The following is a 25361-nucleotide window of genomic DNA, read 5'->3' as shown; positions in this document are numbered from 1 at the left end:
AACACAACGGTCTCAAACGAGCGGCAAGCCAGTTCATTTTCTGCGGCCCACTCAATGATTTTATTCTAAGTATAAAATGTAGCCCGTTTCAGACACATGAATCACCATCAAACAAGACATCATTGGAAATTACTGCAACTGGTAGCCAGTATAAGATCTTTCATGTTGCTCTTCAGAAGAGAACAAGAGCATTCTGAATTCTTCAGTCCTATATGGCACTTCTGTTGAAATTATCCTCATGGGACACGTGTCACGCATTGTATATTGAAGCGACAGTATATTGAGTCCATAAATTCATGTGTGTTCTGTAGTTGATTTGCTGGACGAAAATCTCCAGTTTACGGGAGTAAAACCGTGACTGACTAACTCAGAAATTTTTGTGAAAAAAAAAAAAACTCAAAATTTCCTTCCGCCATTGACAAAATTTGAACCCTGGAATTTTTCACCTGGTGTAGGAAGGATGGCGGTTACATCCATTGTGATACCCATGGGGTGTCATAGGATATGAAGATTGACGTTTTATATTTTGTCTTAGTAGATGTTTATTATGGTCTGAGAGTAACGAAATCTATTCCCATAATCTGTAAGTTTTAAGTCTGAAACAAGTTGGTGTTTTTAGATTCTCCTTTATCTCTATTAACAATTTTCTTGTTCTCGCAGATAGCATATTGGTTATGATTAACGTCTTCCCACCCGGATGGAAAAGGTCCGATTTCAAATCCTGAAGATATTTTATGTGCTCTTTCACAATGTGACAGAGTTAGTTAGTTTCGGGAGAGATCTGTATGGATTTTATCTCCCAGAAACTCGAGTTTTCCGTCCAGAAAGTAGGCAAACCGACTGTCGTTGTTGTAGTTGTAGTAACGTTTTAGGAGCATCAGCGACTAAGGCCATATTGCTCCGTGTATACTGTCTGTAAATTGCGTGTGTTCTGTGGTCGATTTTCTGTTTGTTAGACGAAACACCCAAGTTTTCGGAAGGAAAAAACATGCTGTCTTCGCCTGAGACAGACTAACTGAGCTACGTTGTGAAAAAGGCCCATAAAAATCCCTCAAGTTATCGACGGGACTCAAACTCAGGTCTTTTCCACCCCGTGTGGGGAAGACAGCGATTCTACCAACTGTGTTACCCACGAGGGCACAAACTGACCGAATAATGCATTCAACGCAATATACTGATGCCTTATAGCCTTAATTTCTTTGGTGCTTAACGCGAGCGCACACACACACGCACACACACACACACACACACACACACACACACTACTACTACTACCGTGGAACGAGCACAGAGAAGGGCAACGAGAATGGTGAGCGGAACAAAGGAGTGCTCTTACCAAGAAAGGCTTCAGTTCTGCAAATTGCAGCGTTTGGAGACTCGACACCTGCGAGGTGATCAGATTGAGGTGTTTAAGGCTTTGAATGGGTTGAGCAAGCTCAATGCTGATGGGATTCTTCCTCTTGCTCAGACTACACGACTGAGGGGCCACAAATTCAAATTGTGGAAGGACGATTGCAGAATATGTGCACGTTTGTCTTTAGTCTGATGGTGGTTGATTTCTGGAACAAATTTCCATCTGTTGTTGTGGAAGTTAATATCTTAAATAAATTCAAGGACGAACTACACAAACTACTGGAGGGAACGAATAGGTGAAATGGGAAGTGTCTCTTATTTTGGCTGACGTTGTATAAGCTTGCTTACATGCATCATTTTCTACTACTAATCCTATTCTACGGAAATGTGCAAATTAGCTCAGGTGTACCTGAAAATGAGTAGGAATTATGATTAACCCTGACAGCCAAGCAATACTCACAAATTTAGTATGAATTAAAATTGGTTAAAATTTTCCATATGAAATTCAATTACTTTGGGAACTATTGCACTTTTATCATTTATTTTATACTAACTCTTGTCCACTAGCTTACATAAAGATACATTTATAGCATCCTTTCCCCCCATACCTCATTTGAGATAAATTGACCGAAGGTGTGCACCAAAACTGCCTGCTATGTTATAAGCTAATGTAGACATTCCACCGTATTAAAATGTGATCTACAAACCGTTGTCTTTTCTCTTTTCCCCTGCTTTTTTGAGAGGTCCACAGGACCACTTTCAAATTCTATTTATTTTCTGCTGCTGTCCATCCCAACCTGTGGTGCATGAAAACTCAAACCACTTCGCTATTGCAACTTTTATTATCATCATCTGGTCCTTTTCTAATATATGCCACAATCTGTAATATATTCCACCACCACTATACCCACTCCACTTCCTTCACTTCTGTCTTATTTCGTTCATTAAAATCTCCTACATTCTCCTGTTATTTCCTGGATATAAGTGACATATATTCACCTTTTTTTTTCTTTCATGTATTCACATAAATCCATTACTATAAAAAGATGCAATCAAGACACGTTAATACTAGAATCCACTGGCTAAATTTATTTAGAATGATGAGAGATTTAATTTTTTTAAATTCTTTCTTTTAATGATGCGTCACTATTAGTTTTATTAATTTTTATTCTTTTTGGAGATTTAATTGAAGCTCACTGTTAATTCGGATTTGTGAACCAAAATATCAAAAAGTTAGGCAATCCTTTTGCATCAATGTGACCTATTTTAAATTTTCGATAATATTTTTGCCACTGTGTATCTTGTCTCTATATTACATGTATTCAATGGTCAGCTTTCATCCTGAAAACTGAATATCCTTGAAAATAAACCATGCAGCCTAAGACTGACTAACTCGGTTAGTCCCCAAAAACTTTTCTCTACGAAGGAAAGTCCGCTTTGTATCCATACACTTCCTCTTTTTAAAGTTCCAAGTCAATATCGCTTATCCTACAGCGCCCAGGTACAATAACTCAGTACTCTTCACCCCAAAAGAGATTTTCTACCGCGAAGATCAATTGTGCAGGGAATTGACCTGCAAAATTCGGACACCATCGGACTTACTCAGCTTGAAAATGAGTAAGTCCGATGGTGCTTGCCCAGTACTCTGTGGAGTCAGCCAACTACATTAGGTCATCGTGGAGTCAGGGGGTGAACTCCAGTTCCCTTGAACTGGTGAAATGTCCTCTCACCAATCCATAACGGGTAACTGATGAGGAGATGGATAATCATAAACCGCTCGGGTATAATAAACTCAGTGTCAGGTAAAGTAATAGAGTCCAAGGTACCAACACCAAAAAAAAAAAAAACATTGCTCTGAGATCTGAGATCAGCTAAGTGAGTTCCTCCAGCCTCTGACTGGATTTGAACTCAGAGAGTCAAAGTCAAATAGTTTATTTATTTCATTCATTAATAATTTTTAATAATTATTTAGCAAAATACATTCTACAGTGACGCTTAGGACCTAACAAATGTGCCCATATTTCAAAATATACACGTGTAAAGCAGTCCAGGAAATTATGACAAAAATTGCTACAGTAAGATTTTACAGTTCTATTGCTTAATATCCCTTTCTTCTTACAGGAACTTCAGGTTCAGAGAAAATGATGTACGTACATTTTTTATAACGTCTTAAGGGTTGGAGAAACCAAAGCCTGAATATTATGTGTGGCCAGGGAACAGTTCTATTAATTCTTAAAAATAACAATATATATTAAAGTAATATATATTAACCTATATATTAAAGTAATATATAGGAAGAGGCTGGAATCCGCAAATATGAACACTATGGATGGAACAGGCGATGAGGAAATATTAATATGAAAGTATTCAAAGTTATAAATATAACTGACGAAAATCATTACTACAGGAAAAACTGGCCCAACAGCAAAAATGGAAATACACACCCGGAAATAGCTACCGGATTCTTTAAACAAGAAGGGTCGACAGATCACTAAAGACACGAGCCAACAAGTTTCGAAAGAGGAGGAAAGAAAAGTAGTGAGAATGTTTCTTATTCGAATAATAAACAGGGAGAATTAATTTTTGAGAAATATTTTTGTTTACATTTGTAGAAGAGGCTGTTGCTTGCCCACTCCTTAATCAATTCCATCATTTCCTTTCTTAACTATCTTCTAAGCCATTCCGATGAGAAACAGCTTAGAGGATGTGCTCAGCAGAGGTTAACAACTGGAGACCTTGTGGGTGGAATTTAATTTGATTAAAGTGTACAAGGCCCTAAGGGGATTACTAAAATGAATGAGGGAGGGAGTCTTACGGTGAGCGGACCAGAACCAAAGTGCAAAACTATGACATCTTCGGGAAGAACAATAAACCCTATGAAGTTTGCCTTTGTCAATCTAACAGGCAAATCGACCACAAGGTACACGTAATTTACAAGCATAATACAGTATATACAGTGCAAATGGTCTAAGTTGTTGATGCGCCTAAAATTTGACACCATCAACAACAACAAACAACTTTTTGACCATCTGAATCATGTTTTTTTTTTCTGTTTTTTGTAATGTAGAATGATTGCATCCTTGCATTATAATGACATTTTAATACTATTAATAATGCTGCTTGGTGAAAGATTCTATATCAATCTTTCCATGACCATATGAAAATTAACTGAGCTTTATGCTTTTACAAGAAATGTTTCTGTGTAATATGAAAACTTCGACTTGGATATTTAGTTTAGAAAAAATTATTTAAACTATCCACTTCCACAACTCCAGGTTGAAATTTATTCCAGAAATCAATTACTTAATTAAAATTTCTCTCCTTATGTGTGAGAAAGAATAAGTATGCCATCAACAATTCTAGCCTCAATCTATTTAAAACATTAAACACTTCAATAAAGTCACCATGCAGATGATTTTCAATTAATTCTGTTGCTCCTCTCTTCTGCACTCTATCCAACTTATCCATGTCCTTCCTACAATAAGGCTTCTAAACCTCTATTCAGTATTCCAAATGTGGGAAAACTATTGCTTTATACAACTAGACAATCACCTCTTTTTTTTTTTTGTGGCAAAATTCCTGGATATCCCTAACACAACCCTTAGCATCCTGTCCGCACTGCTAGATGGCGAAATGTATAATTACCTGTAGGTCTTTTTGATTCTCAACTAACTTGAGTATCGCCAAACTATCTTGAGTCTGGTGCTAACCCAAATGGTATGTTACGCAGGATTACTGCTATCCAAATGCACTACTTGCACTCATCAATGTTAAACGCCAATTATCTCATTTCAGTCCATCTGCGAAGTTTACTTAGATCTTGAAGACCATGATTAATGTCATTAACCACTGTGCTTACCTTTACATCATCAGCAAAATTAGATATCAAATTTCTAAATCAACATTATTAATACATATTAAAAACAGTAAGAGGCACAACTCGATCTCCATAGAATCCGGTTCATTACCTTAGTCCATGAAGAGTAGTGGCCATTTATAACTACATTTTGCACTGTCTTCTATCACTTAACCATTCCGTTATCGAAATAGTAAATAGTTACTCCAAATACCATATTGCGCCAATTTTATACAAGTCGATGTGATTACATCTACCCATATATTTATTTTTGTCTGTAAATTGCGTATGTTCTCTGGTCGATTTGCCTGTTTGCTGGACGAAAAAACCCCAGTTTCTGTTTATACAAGTCGTTTCCGTGATACAGTACTAATGGCTTTACCGAAATCTAAGTACATGATGAGATTATTTTTAACATCCAATTCCTCTGTTATAATTTCATAGTATTTAATTAGATTAGTCAGGCATGACCACCCGTTAGCAAATCTATTCTGTGATTGCTTTAGAGCTGATTTCGTGAGTAGCACAGTTGGTAGAATCGTTCTCCCCACACCAGGTGGAAAAGAACTAAGTTCGAGTCTCGACGATGACGTGAGGAATTTTTATGGGCCTTTTTCACAACGTGGCTGAGTTAGTCCGTCTCAGGCGAGGGGAGCATGCTTTTTTTCTCCCGGAAACTCGGGTTTTTCGTCCAGCAAACAGAAAATCGACCAAAGAACAGACGCAATTTACAGACAGTATACACCGAGAAATATGGCCTTAGTCGCTGATGCTCCTAAAGCCCTACAACAACAACAGCTTTATAGCTCCATTCCTACCAATATGATCCTATGATCCTGTAATACTTCTTTACTTACTGACGCCATTATTTTCCATGGCACAAAAGTGAAACTTACACTTCACCCTTTGAACCAATCTTGTGAACAGCAGGTGTATTTGCACATCTCCAATTTGTAGGGACTTCATTTGAATCCATGGATGCTCTCATAATTAAGGTTATAGATTTTCAGCCTCTTTTAATATAACTGGATATATTCTATCTTTGATCACACCTAGCTGTAACCAGGAGTCTGATGACAATTTGTAATCAAGTGGCTCAATCGAAAAGAACTTGCTAAGGGTCATACCTTTTTAAAACAATCTGTTAAAATTTTTGAAACTAATCTTTTTAACAAGGGGCTAGGATAATCCCCAAAATTTACACTTCAATATATTTAAAAGGAGCTGGCGCAAGTCTCCCTCCGATCGTCGCCCACCGGAACACCCCTAGCTACAGCAGTTTTCCTCCACTTTCCATTCCGTTATTATAAAATCATTTAACTCCACTGAGTATTAGATGTCAATCCATCTCTAGAAACTTTTTCATATGTGCAGGTAGATGCAAAATATTTATTCAGTTTGTCAGCAACCTGTACAGGATTGTCAATAGTACGTCAATTATGCTAATCATATCCAGTGGACCAATGTGGTTCGTCCCATTTCTTCTGGTCTTAAAATAAGCAGAGAATTCCATGCTACCTTTCTTTGTACCCTTAGCCAAAACTTCTCATAATCTCATTCAGCCTATCTAACTCCCTGAGAAACTTGATCGCACATTAGTTTATACTTGACAACACTTGAATATACTTGACAGTTTGTACCCCAGACAATTTATAATTATCCCATGCATTTTTTTTCTCTGCCACTAAGCTCACCAGTTCATCATTTCTGTTTCCAACAGAGTAGTGGATAATTCTTTATTGAAAACAGATAAGTATACACTTTGGTCTGCATCTTGAACAATATCTCTTAGTTGGTATAAAATGCTCAGTGGCTTCTATGAATACTTGTCTGAACACTTCCCATTTGGCATTTGCACTTTTTTAAACTTCAGTTTGCCCCACTGAAAAGAATATAAAAAATATCCGAGTCCATTATAATCACCTTTTCGAAAACAAAACCTATTCCCTTTACAGTAGTCATTTATTTGAATAAATCCCACATCAATAGACTTAAGATCATATTTGGGCTACACGAGACTGAACTTATAAGCTCATGTGTAATATGACCATAAATTTCGTGTTTTCTGTTGGATTTACTTGTTTAACTCAGACAGGGAGTGAAAAAATCCCAGAAAAGTTTCTCGCGTCATTGACGGGATTCGTACCCGGGCGTTTCCCACCCGGTGTGGGGAGGGCTGTGCTCATATCCACTGTGCTATCCGCGAGTATTGAAGATTAGCATTGTAGTGGCAATGATGCAAGGAAGAAAGTTTTTACAGCTTTATCAAAAAAAAAACGTATTCTCTCTAATAATTTATTTAATTCTTTCTTAAATTTATTCAAACTACTCAATTTCACTACTTAAACACTTTAGTCCTGTGTAATAGCAGGAGACTAATTTCCAAGCACTGAAATTCGCAGAATTGAAGTCTTTCATGGTAAGAGAACCCAACCCTTGTTGTCCCTGATTAATGTTGTTACTACTCTCTGTACTTGTTCCTACAGTTCCGCATCCCTCTTAAAATGAGGCTTTCAGAGCATGCAGTTCTCAAGATGCTGGCTAACCATTGCACAATGGGGCAATCAACTCTTCGTTGCTGCTTGAAAAATTCGTGTATATCATTGACAGGATCCCATGAACTGTTCTAGTAGCATATCTACATTGCTCAGAAAATGTCGCTGTCAGATGTGCAATCAATCCTAGATCTTTTTCATTCCTCACTACTTTGAGTGTGGTACCACCCAATTGGTATGTTATTCTGAGATTACCGTTGTCCATATGCAGTACCTTACATTTATCAATATGAAAACCTCAACTGTTCCTTCTCAATCCACCTGCCAAATTTGTGTAGATCTCACTGCAGGTATGCCTCGATTCCTGTCATTAACTACCCTGTCAACCTTAGAATCATCTCCAAACTTATACAATAAACTTAGTTGGTTATCATCAATATCGTTAATAAATACTGAAAACAGTAAAGAGCTCAGCACTGAACCCTGAGGAATGCCACTAATAACATTAGTCATGGAAGAGCAGTACAATATTAATAACCACCCTCTGTCTTCTGTCACTCAACCATCTCCTTTATCCACAGTAACAACTTGCCCTTAATGCCATACTTCTCCAATCTCTATAGCAGTCTTTCATGTGGAACAGTGTCAAAAGCTTTACTGAAATATAAGTATGTGATGATAAATTTATTTTTTACATCCAGTACCTTTGTTACTGCGTCATAGTAGATAATCAGATTGGTAAGACGATACCCCTAACAAATCCATGCTGTGTTTGCTGTATAACTGCATTCCTGTCTAGTTGACCCTGCATTACTTCTTTAACCATGGCTCCATTATTTTCCCTGTAGCAGAAGTCAAGCTTAAGGCCTGTAATTACTCATGTCGCCTTTTGATCCCCTTTTGTGAATACGAGAGAGACATTTGCACATCTCAGATCTATAGGACCTTCACTCAAGGATTCTTTCATAATTATGGCTAAAGGTTTGCTTTCCTCTCTTGCTGCTTCTTTTTTGTATAATTGGAAAGCTTCAGAATGAGCTTTATTTACTTATAGCCTCAACAGTTTCTCTTCCACTTTCTTTACAGTCATCACAAAATATAACTTGGTGTGCTTCTGGTAGTAACATCCCTTAAACTTCTTCAAGCATGAATGTAGATGCAAACTATTTATTGTTTTTCAGCAATATGAAAGTATCACAAATATTTTTTGGATTTATATCAAGTAGGCCACAGTGTTTCATCTATTTCTTTCTAATGTAAAATTCTAATTATAATTCTTAATGAATCACTGATAAACAGATGAAAAGTATTACTTTCTCCTGTTGCCTCTCTAAAATGCACCTGTAGAAAGCAGTCATATAGCAAATCCAGAAACGTTATCTTACTAAGTGAGCTACCAACGTGTGAATTCCAATGAATATGTGGAAACTTAAAACCTCTCCACATTCAAATTCCCTCAGCTTGTCTCCACCTGGTATGTAGACCGCTAATGATCCGGTTTACCTTTTATAGTTTCATTTACAAAGTACTTCGGTGCTGCTCTCGTGAGCAGCACAGTTGGTAGAATCACCGTCCTCCCCACACCGGGCGGAAAAGACCGGAGTTCGAGTCCCGTTGATGACGGGAGGAATTTTTATGGGTCTTTTCATAACGTGGCTGAGTTAGTCGGTCTCAGGCTAGGGTAGCATGGTTTTGTTCAGCAAACAGAATATCGACCACAGAACTACAACAACAACTCCTATGCTACTACAATGCCCTCTACAATATAGAAGTAGTGGTAGTATTACTAGTAATCGAGGCACGTGGACAAAGACAGATGGAAGTTTGTTCCAGCAATCAACTACCCGCTGGCTAAAGGCAAATTTCCTCACAGCTATAACTGTCTTTCCTCAATTTGAATTTATTCCCCCTCAGGTTCGTAATCTAAGCAAGAGGAAGAATCCCATTAGAATCGAGCCTGCTCAACGCATTCAAGACCTTATACACCTCAATCAGATCACCTCGCAAGTTATTCGTCTCCAGACGTCGCAATTTGCAGAACTTAAGCCTTTCTTCTAAGAGAACCCCTTTGTTCCCCTCACCAATCCTGTTGCCCTTCTCTGTACTCGCTCAAGCAACTCTACAAAATTTAGTATCTGACTGCACAATTACTCCCAGGTCTTTTTCATTTTCTACCACCCTAAGTGTAGTACCACACAGCTGGTACGTATCTCTGGGGTTATATCTACCCATATGCAGTACTTTGCATTTGTCAATGTTAAACTTCAGTTGCCACTTCTCAGCCCATCTACCCAAATGTTCTAGATCCTGTTGCAGTAGCACACTGCCATTACTGTCATTAACAACCCTGTCAACCTTTGTATTATCTGCAAACTTCAACATTAAGCCTGATATACCTTCATCAATATCATTAATAAATATACAAAACAACTCCGGGCTCACCATCGAACCCTGGGGGACTCCGCTAATAACATTAGTCCACAAACAGCAGCGTCCATTCATTACACTCTCTGTCTTCTCCCACACAACCATCATTTTATCCATTGTAGCAACTTACCCTCAATACCATACTGCTCCAATTTGTACAGTACTCTTAGATGCACAAGAGTGTCAAAAGCTTTCCTTAAATCTAAGTATATGATATCAAAATTATTCTTTGCATCCAGTTCCTTTGTAACTACATCATAGTATCCAATAAAATTTATTAGACAAGGCATTCCCTTAACAAACCCATGCTGTGTCTGAATTATTACTGCAGCCTTGTCTAGATGATCCTGCAATGCATCTTTAATCAGTGACTCCATTATTTTCTTAGGAACAGGAGTTAAACTAACAGGTCTATAATTACTCGTGTCACCCTTAGATCCCCCTTTGTGAATTCGGGATACATTTGCCCATCTCCAGCCTGTAGAGACCTCCAAGGAGTCCAAGGATGCTCTCATAATTATGGCTAAGGGTTTGCTTAATTCCTTTGCCGCCTCTTTTAATATAACTGGATAGATCCCATCAACCCCAACTTCAACAATTTTTCCTCCACTTTCTCTCAGTTATTACAAAATCATTAAGCTCTGTTACAGTTTGATAAACTTCTGCCATTTTCCTCCCTTAATAACTCCTCGTGTATGAATGTAGATGCAAAATACTCATTCAGATTATCAGCTATCTGAGAAGGATCATCAACAGTTGAACCATAGATATCAAGTGGACCTACCTGATTCATCTCCTTCCTTCTAGAGTTTATCTAGAAGGAAGTAATATCTAGTAATAACTGCAAATATCTGTTTATTCTTTATTGTCAATACTTTTGGCAACAGGATTTTCTCTTCCCATCACCTCTTAAGAAACCAGAAATGTTGCTATAACAGCCATCCAGCTGTTTGTTTAGCTACAAGTTGAAAACATGTTTCGCGTCACAGAACTTTCCTCCTTGTTAAGCTGAGGATTCGCTCTGCTAAGCAGCTTGCCACAAAATAAGGCCATACAATTCTTATATACGTATGTCTTCTATATTAAGAGGTAACGTATATATCAAAGATGCAATGTCCAAGAAAAGAAATACCTGATATTAATTTTTTTTTTATTAGATCGACTTCCTTTAAGCAACCAGTGGACACAGAAAGTGATTTGTATTAGCAAGTGACATATGAAGTGATATTCACTGTAGCTTCTTCCGTGTTAAAAAGTACTGAAAACAGTAAGGGGCCCAGAAATGTACCCTGAGGAATGCCACTAATAGCATTAGTCATGGAAGAGCAGTTGAAAAATAAATATTGATAAAAGGTTCTGTTAAATTCAACACATCACAATGATTTGGTTGTGTATACCAGGGGGTTCGCTTGTGGCTAAATGTGGGATTGACCAGAAGAAGCATAAAGTGCTAAGATGAAGGAACAGACCCGTATTTGTCTCATACCACGTACCGAATGAGAAAATTGTGGTATGAGCTACAGTTTCTTTGCCACTAACATGCCCAACAAATATGGCAACCAGAAGGTGGGTCCCAAGCGGCTGCAGCACTCGATTATCCATATTAAACAGACGATAAGTCCCACAGATAAAAGGAGAGGAAGAGTTAGATGCACGTGCGATCAAAAGTAGGTCAGCCAGCGTGGGAAGGGTTGGTAATAGTTACTTACCTTATATAGAGTACCGTTACGTGTGTACAGTGAGATTACCCAATACAAGTGTCCCTGTGCACCCATACACTGGGCTAAGGACGAAGAACGATTAATAAATTATTATAAAATTAGGATATAAACATACGCATAATCTTTGGATTGTAGCTCCGAAAAGAATGTATAATAGTTAAATCCGGATTTAAAACTTAATTCTAAGTATTAAAAATAATTACAATAAGCCATTTTTCCTTTTATTTTTGGGTAGTGGTGTATAATTACATTTCTTCTACTTGTGGTTCTGTGAACAATGCAAAGCTAGCAGCAGATGTAAATCGTCTGCTCACTGGTTATCGCCAAACGACATTTTTGATTAGTATCCATTAATTTTTATTCTCAATGCTACTTCATTAATATATGACAGTAGTTCATGCTTTTTTTTTTTTGGGTAGAAACTCTCTCTATATCTTTCGTAATTGTTTCTTAGATCGCGTGCTGCACATGCAGGGAACTCTGCTCTACCCACGCACCAATTGTGATACTTATTAGATACGTCACCTTTTTTGGCCATCAGAGTCTCGCGTTTCTCTTTATTTCAGTGTTTCCTGTGTGACAGCATCATAAGCCACAGCACTGCTTTGCCATAATTACGTATTATCAAATAGTGCATGAGTCACGTGATAATACATGTCCACGAATGATTCCGGGATTTCGACACAGTGACCTTATAATACATATTTGTGTTCTGAAAAGCATTCTAAGTTCGATTGTTCCTTTCTTTCAGAAAATTGCTTTCTTTGTTTCGAGTTATTTAAGACTTTTTTCTTCTTATTTTATTTCTAAATGCATTTCCTCTCGATATTGTATGGAGCCGTTCAAAAAATGTCACCTGACGTATAATGGCATCTTTTTTTTTAACCATTCTATATTTTTATTTAACTACAACACACTTCATAGGAAGTAGGCCCTTTAACAATGAATGAACTACTTTATTTTATTATTTATGTACAACCGAAAAATAGAAGCACAAAACTTATTACAGCAAGTATACTTTAAGTACCATGAGTACATAGTTCTTTCAAATTAGTGGATACGAGAACATCAGGGTACCCTTTGGCTCCCAACGCAAAATCCATGGGATTTACATTTTATTCCTCTCAAAATATGGTAGTCTAATGGACACTGATTAGCTGAATCCAAATCTGAAGTCAGACATTGCAGTTCCAAAGGATTTAACACTCAACATTAGCAAGTACTTGTTTAACACTAACAAGTACTTGAAAACTAAATTTCTACTATATTGAAAAAATATTTTGTTGTTCAGTATGATATGAGTACCAGCCTCCGTAGCCGAGTGGTCAGGAGAAGGAGTGCAGTAGCACACGCTCTTTGAGCAGACAGGGGTTCAAGCCCCTCACTGCTGAATACGGTCGATTTGCTGGACCAGCGTGGCAGATTATGGTCCATTTCCCTCAGCATGAATTGTTGAGGAGGTTTCCATCCTGCAGTGGGTTGATAATGGCTGCACTTTACTTTTACTTTATGATATGAGTGGTGGCCATATTGTTTTAAGATGGCGGATGAAAAGGTCTTCCTTCAGGTTATCCTACCTCCCCTCACATATACCATCATTTCTTTAGGATCCAGATGTAAACGTACTATAAACATCGCGTGGATCGTCCTGTAAGCATAAAAATTGTTAGACAGGGGTGGCTACAGTTTCAAATTTCCAGTTTTCATTTTCAGAAGATAGGCTAAAACAGTGACGTGTTAATAATAGAAGTAATAATGAAACAGTCGTGTTTAGATTAACAATAAATATGTCCTAATCCAAAAAAGAATCAAGTTCGGGTATGCTGTCCTCCACAACATTATTTTCTTTGGCCCAACCGAATGAGAAATTTCAGTTTTGAATTAATTTTAGGCGCGTTCGCAAATGCATAAGAGCCCAGTGGTTCGCCACGTCTGTTCGTCCGCATGTAACAACTCGACTCTTCATGTAATTTCATATTCGGCTTTTTAGAAACTCTGTGGAATAATTTCAAATTTCATTAAAATTGGACAGTTTTTATATAACACTACCTAAAACTCATACTGAGACACTAAATGAAAAAACTCTTTTCTCTTTTTTCTGAGCAGATGACCCGAGTATGACCTCTATGGGCTTTAAGGACATCAATAACCTTCGGGGGAAGCCTCCTTCAAGTTATTGATATGTGAAGATTGGCATCTTAGTCCGCTCCTCCCATAACGATGTGGAACAGTTCTCTGCTTAGACTAGGATCTCTTGTTCTGGCACTCAATTGTTTTTTCCGAAACATTCCAAAGGCGTTCGCTCCTATTCATATCTGGACTTCAGGCTGGAAATTGCAAATTCATACATTATTCTCAAACCCCTGTTGCGTTTTTATGCTATGAATACATACTCTCTTCGAAGAATTGTGACAATGCCGGCAAAACAGAATAATTCTAAATGTCACAATAGACAGCTACATTCATAGTTTCATGCAAAAAACGTCGACATGTTCTTGGGTCATTAATGAGGGAGGGGAGTTCCATCTGGCTTTTGATGAATGGTCGCGTTACCTTCTGTTTTCGATTAGCGTATAATACAACAGTGATTCTGGCTCCCACTCTTTCTGCTATCTGATGAATGGACATGACTATTAACAACCTACTATCATACCTCTTTTTGAAGGGACCTAGGTCCTTTTTCTCGTCCCATTCTGTTCCATCTACCAGTCATCTTGCGTGCATGCGGTTTATATCCTATTTTTAATTGGTAATTCCATTTATCCCTCTTATGTGACCTCGGGATTAAATAGTACCCCCCAGGCGTGACGTGTCTCAATACCTGTCGGTGCTTCGCCAGTTGTGTTCAACAGATATTTCTATTAAACTTTCATAGTCAGAAAACATCTGTTTAGACTGCTTAAAATAATTAAATAAAAATAGTAATAATCTTTGGTTCTAGCCCATCGAGCATCACTTACTGTGGATTCAACAACCCTCCCTTGTTTGAGAATGTAATTCCTTTCAAATTAATGAGTTTAATATTCCGAGGAAAAAACGTATACCAAATGAGTTTTTCCCAAGTGACGGGTTATCAGACATGCGCATTGTTGCATGAAGCAGACGATGATGCGAATAGGAGCTGTGAAGAGCGAATTCGACATTCCTCCTCTCCTCACTGCATTTTTGTGGAAATATTATAATTGCCTATAAAATCACATGATGGTAATTACGTATCAACAACTGACATTCCGATCTGAAATGATATTTAGGTGCGGCAATAGGGTGGAACTCTGATGAATGCCGTTCGACCTTTGACGAAACTGGTGACAGCACACCCAACATGTACTGCCACCTACGAATGTTACCCTTGAGTGCGTCCGTTTCTCGCTCTGATTTCACTGAATGAGGTTGGCAGTGCTGGTGGGAGAGTCAGTTTTGTAATGCAGGAGTACTGGTGTTACTATGGTAACGGAACAAAATTTGCTCTTGCAACTGGAACGGGTCACGGACAGCTGACGCAATCTAGAGCATTTCAGTGGCGTAAACTGTAAATGGAAGTTGTTCCCTCTGCTCTTTTTAAGGAATTTATCCTCTTCCGAACAGCAATAAAACCGACGGTGATTAAGGGAAAGTTTTCCTTTTCATATCATAGCAATGGGATGTTGCATTTGGTAAAAGGGTAAAAGACCCCTTTTTTCACAATACAGGAATTTCACTATAGCAGTACTGTGATGTCATAAAGCAATTAATAAAAACCAACGTTATATGGTTGCATAATATTGTCCAAAAGAATCCAAAAAGATAAGACAAGCGAGTATATGCCTTTACAAACACCTAAATTTGCAGTGCAGCAAAAATTTATCGTGATTTTTCAATGTTTCTTTCGTTGTTGTATGGCTTTTAGGTGCATCAGCAACTTGTGGAGGCATCAGTGGACCAAACACCCGAGTTTTCAGGAGGTAAAACCACGCTGCTCTCTCCTGAGACTGATTCCCTCAGCCATAAGGCGAAAAATGACCGATAAAAATTCTTTGTGTCATTGACGGGATTCGAACTCAGGTCTTTTCCGGTATGTATTGGGAAGACGATGATTGTACCAACTGTGATACCCATGAAGACATTTCTTTCGTAATTAACATTCAACTATGACTACTACAAATGGGGATGCTTCAAGGGATTCATTTTTGGTTGCAAAATGTTTATTCTAGGTATCTTTACTTTCTTTGTCTACGGGACAGCAGAACAATTATAGTTAAGCAATTTTTCGAACCTGCGCTCAGCTAGCTCTTGGACAGGTTATGACACTTCTCAATTATTGCCTATCGCGATGAACAAATACTTCGGATTTAAGGGTTGTTAATCATGACAGTAAATTATGTGATCTTATATCCTGGTCAGGGACCTGATGGCTCAAAAGGACTCCCCAATTTGTCACGTTACCAACGAGAGTCGGAGAGTGAAGAAATATTCAATATAACAGTGACATTGTTTTGAGGTCCGGTGGAATCATCTCTGCAGTCTAATGAATTCATTTATTATTTTATTTGGTCCCTACCTCGGGCAATTGACATGGTCCTGAACTTTTCAATGTGTAGGAGGGATCTGATGATGATGGATATCTGTTTTTGTTGTAGCTTCCAGTGATGCCCCCAAACACCTTTCTTGCAGGATTATTATAACTAAAACGTGTTTCGATTGACTTCCAGCCGGCTGTGAACTCGATTACTCCCTGACCTCATATACTGTTGACAGTATGAGGTCGGAGAGTAATTATATACCCGCAGGCCAGTCTAAGGAAATAGCAAGAGTTGTATGTATGAAGTTACCAATGTCAAAAATAGCCACCAAACTGTTCACTGCCAATATAATAATAAGCAATTGAAATAAAAGTCTTTATCAATGAATACCAGAATCCATATGGTTAAATTTACAGCTTTTATTCAATGGGACTTGCAAAGGGCTCGAAAATATTCTTAAATATGGGACTGCTTTATCACGGATTTCGTTTTTACCTATTCTTTCGGATATTAAGAATTAATAAAAAGATTAGACCAAATTTTAGCGTGCTAGGAAGGCAAATAATGTCGAAATAAGATATCGTGACTCGACGTTGTGAATAGGAGATAAGAATATCGAAGCGGGATCGCTCGCACGTGAACAATGGATCCATTAAAATGATGTGTGTAAGTAGCACTTAGAGCAGCATAAAATATGTGAGAAATTCCAATTTACCAAAACTTTGTGAGGGAAGGGGATAATTACTGCAAGAGTCTACTGAATAGGTGCAGCGAAATGAACTAAAATTTAAATGGTCTACAGCTTCATGGTGGGGAAGCAATTATCATATAACCCTTCTAGGCATTTTTTATCTAAACAAGTAGGTTGTCTGATTTTGGGATACAACGGTTGAAATATTCTACAGAGTTCCGTATATATATTCCCGATTAGATGTAAAGCATCACATCTTGTGGAGATGAAGTTGCTAAGTCATCGCAAATGTTGACAACGTCATCACCCTTTTTATGTGGCGAGTACGAAGATCGACTATCCAACGCTATATCGACCAGGATTGCCACAAAAATGGCTCTATCGTTAAAATGTTCCCTCAGGAAATGAAGAATTGCATTCGCCCTATGCTGTCTTGCCCCATCTCGTTAAAAAAAAAAATGTTTTTTCCAAGTTCACTGCCATGCCTTGAAAAGTAGGAATAAAGCAGACTTAACGGAGTTCCAGGAAGACTGATCAGAAGAGTCCAGTTATGAAATTGTATGCCACACCATGCATTTTTCAGGATGCAAAGTATCTCCATGACAGTATGGGAGTTCTCATTATCGGATTATCCTGTGCACGTATATTAATCTCTTGATGTAGCCGCTAAAGTGGAAGAGTACGCTTTTCAGCGAACCTTATGTGATCAATAACTGTTGAGTTGTTTTCCAAATATTGACGAAACGAATCACAAAATCATTAGGCTTTTTAACGTAGGTCAGAGGTTTTTGTATTTGCATTTTGTAAGCAAACAGTTTGTAGAATAATGCTTAAAGTGGATATTCGTTTTGAATCCAACTGTTGTGATACCCGTTTCACAGATTTCTTTTTGGGCTACGAATAATCCTTTCTGTACGCGTAAAATAGCTTGAGGCGTCCTCAAGGACTTATTTCTGCCAACAGTGCACTTCGTATTGCCTATCGCAGTACCAGCCTGTTCAAGTTTCTAACTAATCTCGAAATGCTGCTCTTTCTAGAGCTTTTCTGCAACCAAATCTCACTTTAAACTCGCGTTTCCCTGTAACAGAACTGCCAGTCTGATAAAACCTTTTCATTTAAAAAATGCCTCACCGATGACAGCTCAATACATAAAAAACAGAGGCATTCAAAACTACTGCGTATTTTCTTGATGACCCCACACTTTAAATTCTATTTAGTACAATTCATTGCTAAAATTCCTTTCCATCATTTTGAGTGACATTAATACCGGTTAAGAAATTTCAACACAACAGTCTGAAAGATAAGCTTTCAATCCACTGTACATCATTTCAAGAAGCTTAAGAGCTAATAAAACCATCTCACGGATGGACGAACAGCATTCCCGCATTTTTTTGTAAGGAACACGGTGACCCAGCCCATTTGCGGGGAGGGTAATTTTCCCATCCAAGCACAAGTGTACAAGACGCTAATTAAGAACTATACGATGTAGCGAACAATCCCACCAAGGTGCATGGCGTTACCGTGTAAAGATGAAAAATGCAACCAACAAAGTACCTTACACTCTTCCCCGGCATTTCATTAAAGAACCAAAAAGAGAACGAGGTTAGCTAGTTCGTCTCCTAGAACACCGCCTCCCACCCACACGCGAATTTTTCTGTTTCAGGAACTTCAAGATGCGCCAAGAAGGTGGCCAAAATTTACGGCAATAGCTTTGGGCAAGAAACAAGTTTCGAAACATTGCTAGACAAAACTAGCTTAAGAGGCAGAAGAGGTGCATACTTTGATGGTATGTCTTAATTAATATGTATAGTACAGTACTTCGGTGAGATGGATAATAAAGACAAACATTGGATTTATGCACGAAATAAGAGAATAAAAGTCAAAATGTTTAGAAAATAATGAGTAATTGCTAATTAAAACAACTGTATCACAAGTACCAAGTTAAAAATTCCGAGATTACTGGTGTTCAAGGAAAGCAAAGAAAAAAAAAAAGATTTAAAAAGTTAACGCATCAAATTACAGCACTAGGTCAAATCGATTTTGATGTATGTTAAAACTGGACTAGTTATTAAATTTTACAATTTCAGAATTTAAATTCTGCCTAATGAAATCAGTGGGGAAAGTTGTTCTCCGTCTTCAGTTTATTATAAAAGCATCACCGGTGTACTTCTGAAACGAAAGTAAACTAATTTTATTTAAACAAAATATAAAATTAAATAATAATAAAATAACAACGATTGCAGAGTTAGTAGACGTAACACAGAATGTCATTGTACAGCTGAATATTACAAACAACAGTTTTTATTTCTTTCTTTCTTCTTTCTTCCTTCTTCCTTCCTTCCTTCAAATTAAATCAGTTTACGGCCAAAGATGATTTTAAACAAAACTGAGGACGGATAACAACTTTCCCATTAAGAAAAAAAAAAAAAACGCAGTTGATAATTACGCAAAATCTAAACGATAATATTTAGTCCAATTTTCACATAGAATTAAAAAAATTAAGTCCAAATAATGACAACCGAAGGTCCAGACAAGAAAAAAAAAAAAAAAAAAAAAAAAAAAATATATATATATATATATATATATATATTTTTTTTTTTTAAAGAAAACTATAAACTAATTTGGATATAAGTTAGAAAATTATCCTCAGCGTTAGAAAATTATCCTTAACAATAATCACAGTGAATTTAAGACGCATACAAAGAAAAAATAATTAATTACAAAGCACGTTATTATATACTGCCCAATTTTGATGACGTCTTCAAGGGTCAACCACCAAAACTGAGAGGAAGACATCAATATGCAGGCCCACGGTTTCTGCAGTAAAATATATTTCAGTAATAATAATAATGAATTAATTAAATTTATTCATTATTATTGTTGCCGGAACAAATTTTTTTAACAGAATTTTGAACGAGAACATTAAGCGAAATGTATACTGAATAAAACTGGGTGTTCCTTTTGCACGTCCCTGATTTTAAAAGTTGGTTAATATTCATTTGAGGCGCTGCTGTCATTTGCATAAAAATGGCACCAGTGCAAGGGAAAGTGCAGGCAGTGGTGTGGTCTGCAGAAATCTGTTGTCACGTTCAAAGGCAATTTAGACGAGTGTTCAACAAAGATGCACCTGACCCAAAGTCTATACGGAGATAGTAGAGGACATTTTTGAACACCGGTAGCTTGCAGAAGCAACGTAGAGGAGGTCATCAAAACATCTCTCGTTGAAGAGGTAGGTGCTGCCTTTGCATGCCCGTGCAACTCTGCATAGGGTCGTACATAAGAGGCTGCATTGTACACCTATAAATTGCAAATGGTTAAAGAAATCGAGCCGAGTGACAAACCACAGCGATAAAACTTCGCTATTGATATTCTTGATCGCACAGACCAAAACCACGGTTTCTTGAGTCATGGTATATTTTTCAACGAGGCAAAATGTTCGAATATGGGGTTCTGAAAACCCGCACTGTATTCAGGAACACATTCGAGACAGCCCAAAAGTGAATGTGTGGTGTGGTCTTGGTGTGGTCTTATGAAGGACATGATTATCGGACCATTCTTCTTCTTAGAGGATACCGTTACAGGAATTACATACCTAGACATGCCTGAACAATGCACATTTCCTCAGATTGCACACCTACAGCCCAACATAATCTTTCAGCAAGATGGAGTACCACTTCAATGGATCTTGCAGATGCTCACTACTCTGAACGACGCGTTCTCGGACCGCTGGTTTGGGCGTGGTGGACCGATATCATGGCCCCCTTCGTTCAGATAACATAATTCCCTTAGATTTCTTCTTCTGAGGCTATGTGAAAGACATGGTTTATTTCACAAAGGTGTCTAACATCGCCACCGTATGTACACGCATCCTGCAAGCAATTGCCACCACCAGATACGTTGGAGAGAACCCTGGTCTGAAATCGAGTGTCGTTTGGACATTCTTCGTTGAGTGAAAGGGACTCATGTAAAAGACTTTTTTTTTTTTTTTTTTTTTTTTCATTATAAACTGTTTGAGTTTTCTTTCCCAATAAAAGTTATAAACATTTCCTAGTATCCTGGGTTTTCTTCTGCGAAACATTTAAAATTAGGGACGTTCAAAAGGGACACCCTATATTAATATTATTGCAAGTATATAATTCACCGTTAATTCAATAGAGAACTAGATTACTAAAAATATGTTTTGTAATGTATCTTTCTTTGTTTTCACTCTCTATGATATTTCTAAGATATCGACACTGAAGATACTTTTCTTGCAACCTTCTAACTTACATAAAAATTTGTTTATACTTTTCTTAATGTTTCACAGATAATTGCTTCAGATCTTAGTCCTTAAATTAAGGACTAAGATCTGAAGCAATTATCTGTGGAAGGTTAACCATACGCCTGGGATCGAGTTAAGCACAAACTCCAATAAAGAGGGCTTCAGAAATTCGAACTCAGACCTATTAATTCTATACATTGCACATAGCTAACATTTGGGGGATCATATGTATAAGGCTGGCTGTAGTCCTGGGATTGTACTTTTACATTCGAGAAGCCCATTAGTGTTGTTTTGTAGGATTTTAGGAGCATCAGGGACTAAGGCCATATTGCTCCGTGTATACTGTCTGTAAATTGCGTGTGTTCTGGGGTTGATTTTCTGTTTGCTGGACGAAAACCTCCCGTCTCCGGGAGAAAAAAACCATGCTACCCTCGTCTGAGACCCACTAACTCAGCCACATTGTGAAAAAGGCCCGTAAAAATTCTTCATGTCATCCATGGACTTGAACAGGTCTTTTCCACCGGGTGTTGGGAGGACAGCAATTCTACCAACTGTGCTACCCACGAGGGCAGAGGCCCATTGACAATCTCCATTGGGTGACTGTCTCCGAGTAACTTTTTTTTTATTATTATTATCATCTTCCCTCCTACTATCCTGGATTCTACATTTATTTAAGCGCTTTTCTGTTTGTGCCTATCAGTACACATAAATCATGGTGTTAATATATCTTTTTGCTTTAGTAAACAATAGAAAAGGTGATAAATCAGCCATTCTTTCAAAACAACACTGTGCAGGAAATTATCAGCGGTAGGTAGACATAATGTGGCTCCCTCCAACGCCATCCATACGTAAAAATGGCTAACCGCATTGGTGCACTGATTGAAAACTGCTGAAACTGTGTCATGCTAAATACACAGACAACAGGTGTCTACGCGTTGGTGTTCTTCTGAGAACGGGGACTCATTATGAGCGGCAATTTATGGTCATTTATAAAGCACCCTTCTGACAGCAAAACGTGGGAAACAATGTTAATATAATGATGGAAAATGATGTTCACAAAAATATGCATTAGAGTACAAAGAAAAATAAACTTAATATATTATAATTGTTAAGATTTCAAGCGTTCAGATCCATCTTGTAATTATCTAGCAAATCCAGCTAACCAAGTTGTACAGGAATATGCAGGAACTTAGAGGACGTCGATTAGATTGTTGTTTCGTTGCTTTTCAAAATGAGTGATTTTATTTCGCTCGCTAATTTGCATATAATTTTGTTTTTAAATTAGGGAAAATCGCAATAGAAACAAAATATTAAAATAGCTTTTAGAGAAGATGCTGCGTGTCGTCCGAAAACTTTTCGGTGATTCGCAAAGTTTCAATCGCTTGATGATTCAATCGCTTGTGTTCGTGATCTCATCAGGAGTGATCGACGTTTAAACCACGAAGTTGTTAGTAAAATTGCTATCTTATGAAGATGTCAATCAATTTTAACACAAGATCTGGAAATGCGACGAGTTTCAGCCAAGTTTGTGTTTGACATCCTCACTAACGATTGCAGAAAGCACAGTTCAACACATTGGTGGAGACCCACACTTTATTTCTTCCATCATTACTGGTGACAAATCGTGGATTTGTCACCGTGGACAAATCTATGACCTGTACACAGAGTCCCAGTCCTCTCAGTGGAAAACTTAAGTCTTCTCCAAGGCCCAAAAAACAGAGAAATTTTTAATTAAATATGAAGATCATGGTTATCGAATTTTCCGACTCATTGCGAACTTGTCCCCATGATCGAATGAAGAATACTACAAATTAGTTCTGCAGCAATTGAGCAAATCCTGTTCGGAGAAGACGGTCGGAAAAGTGAGCTTCAAGGAATCAGTGCTTGCATCATGACAATGCCCCCAGCAAACTTAGCGCTTTCCATTCAAGAATTCATGCAAAGCATTCCGCCACCGTGTCCCCATACGCCTTACTCATCGGACTTAGCTCCCTGAGACTTTGTTTTTTCTTTGTTTCCCAAGCTTAAGGCCAATCGCTACTGAATTCATTAGAGAAAAGATATTGAAATAGTTATAAAAACTCAGAAGGAGAAAAAAAAAACGTGATTCAGAGAATTTAGAACAGCAATGTGAGGTGTTACGCAAGTCATAAAAAACTAATAACCAGGTCAAAAAATTCAAGTGTAAATGGAGTATTAGATTACAAATGTGAAAATTGAAAAAAAAAATGTCATTACTTCATAAAATATGCCTGAAGGTAAAGACCTAGATTTAGTCTTTATGAATGAAATCAGACCAACACGTGAGGAATAATATCATTAGCGCGGCAGCCTAAACCCTGAAACCATAACATTGGTGACTGAGTGTCCATGACTCATCGTTATCTTGGTCAGATCAAAAAAATCTCCCAAAAGAAAGAAGATATAGTACACTGAACAGTAGTCTGAAAACATAACTGCATATCTGGTTTTGCACATTCCACATTATCGTTCAGTTTATCCGATGCCGGATAATCGAGATTGGAGTTACTATAATTATTAAGATAACAAAATTAGTAAGCAAAATAAATTAAAAAAAAAAAAACTGGGAAGAAATGTGCATTGAATTTCACTCTTTATCTTCAATATTGGTATCCGATAAATCCATGATAACTTTGAACATGCCCACAGCACGGTTTCAAAACGGTTTTCGTAATCGTGAAATCAGCTAGAATCCAAATATCAGTTAAGTTTTATTAAAAACTTCATAATTCAAAATTAAATTTCCTATTAATTAAATAACTGCTATTTGAATAATGGAACAAGACGATCTGGTTATTCCGGAGAGTATAATTCATCATCAGCTTTACCATCTGGCAACAAAAGATTTCAATTCTTAAGAAATCCCATGAATAATTAATCCATGCATTCAAAAATAGAATACACTTGCTGTTTTTTTTTACTTCCTCTATCATTCTGTTCCATCATCGTTTAAAAACATCAGTGCCAACGTTCTATGAGCCAAATAGGACTCAGTCTTCTAAAAAAAAACAACGTCAATATAAGCCTAACTGAACGTGATATACCAAGTTAAGAAACAGTTTAAATATAAAACATGAGATGTGAAAAGTTAATACTTTCAAGACACCCAGTTCCAATCACAAATATTAAAGTAAGTCACGGCTACCGTAAATGGACCGTCACCAAATTGCACTACAGGTGCAACACGTCAACCTACCTGTCCGGTTCAGAGGTAATACACACTACAGATGTCCTGGACAGCGAAGGGGAGCTGGAAATAGTCCGACAGGCCTCGTTCACGTGATTCAGATCACAGTTTTCACGGATTCGGTACTTTCTTCATAACTGCCTGGAAGTCCAGCGAGGCGTAGGCATGCACTTGTCATCCCTGTGGAAGCACGTGCCTGTTAAGCATCACCCAGAAGCGTTCTTTTGCTCACAAACGGCTACAGAGAAAAACGTATCCAAGCAGAACACGGAGTTTGGCGTCTCTTCTCCCCACAAAACCACTTCCCTATCGACTTTTACACGGAACTTCGTGCTGGTCGTCCAAACGCGAGCGAGAGGAGTCGTAACTGGCATGCCCCGAAGCTCGTGACGTCTGTGTCTACCACCAAACCGGTTTCCTTTGGCCAGCCATGAGAGAGCTGTTGAAAGAGGCGAGGAACAGGTGCGTCTCCTCCACCCCTTCCAACTACGGCCCGATCCACAGAAATGGAAAGTATGTTAGTACCATGATTGCTCTGTCCCATGCTGAAAAATTTCCGGGATTCTTACACTGTCCGAAATTCAAGGAGTCTCTGATGGTATTCTTACTTATGTCCCTTCTTCAACGCAATATATCTCTGAGGGCTGCATAACGAGTGGATGGAGTAAGGACTACAAAAATAGTCTACGATAATTGTTTAAATATATTTGCATTTCAGTGTATAATCATCTAAATTAGCATACTCAACAGCTTCTCTGGCGATGATTTAAATGATTTGAATTACATTGCTGTTTGCTTACATTTCTATTGTTAATCTGTGTTAATTTTGTAACTAAATTAATAAGTTATT

General features: G+C 37.8%; 1 protein-coding gene across 1 annotated transcript in view; it reads right to left on the bottom strand.

Moving 5' to 3' along the window:
- LOC150088977 (uncharacterized) overlaps positions 1 to 24840 on the bottom strand; it is a 62513-nt gene extending 37673 nt beyond the window's left edge. The window contains exon 1 of the mRNA XM_090369739.1: positions 24521 to 24840. The gene's annotated coding sequence lies outside the window, so the exon portion shown is untranslated. The remainder of the gene's footprint in view (positions 1 to 24520) is intronic.
- Positions 24841 to 25361: the final 521 nt, after the last annotated feature.

The sequence above is a fragment of the Mastigoproctus giganteus genome, chromosome 3 (genome assembly GCF_048544385.1).
Source record: "Mastigoproctus giganteus isolate SK-2022 chromosome 3, ASM4854438v1, whole genome shotgun sequence".
Lineage (NCBI taxonomy): Eukaryota > Metazoa > Arthropoda > Arachnida > Uropygi > Thelyphonidae > Mastigoproctus > Mastigoproctus giganteus.
Note: the sequence above shows the minus strand (reverse complement) of the source record. Positions and strands in the feature narration are given on the sequence as shown.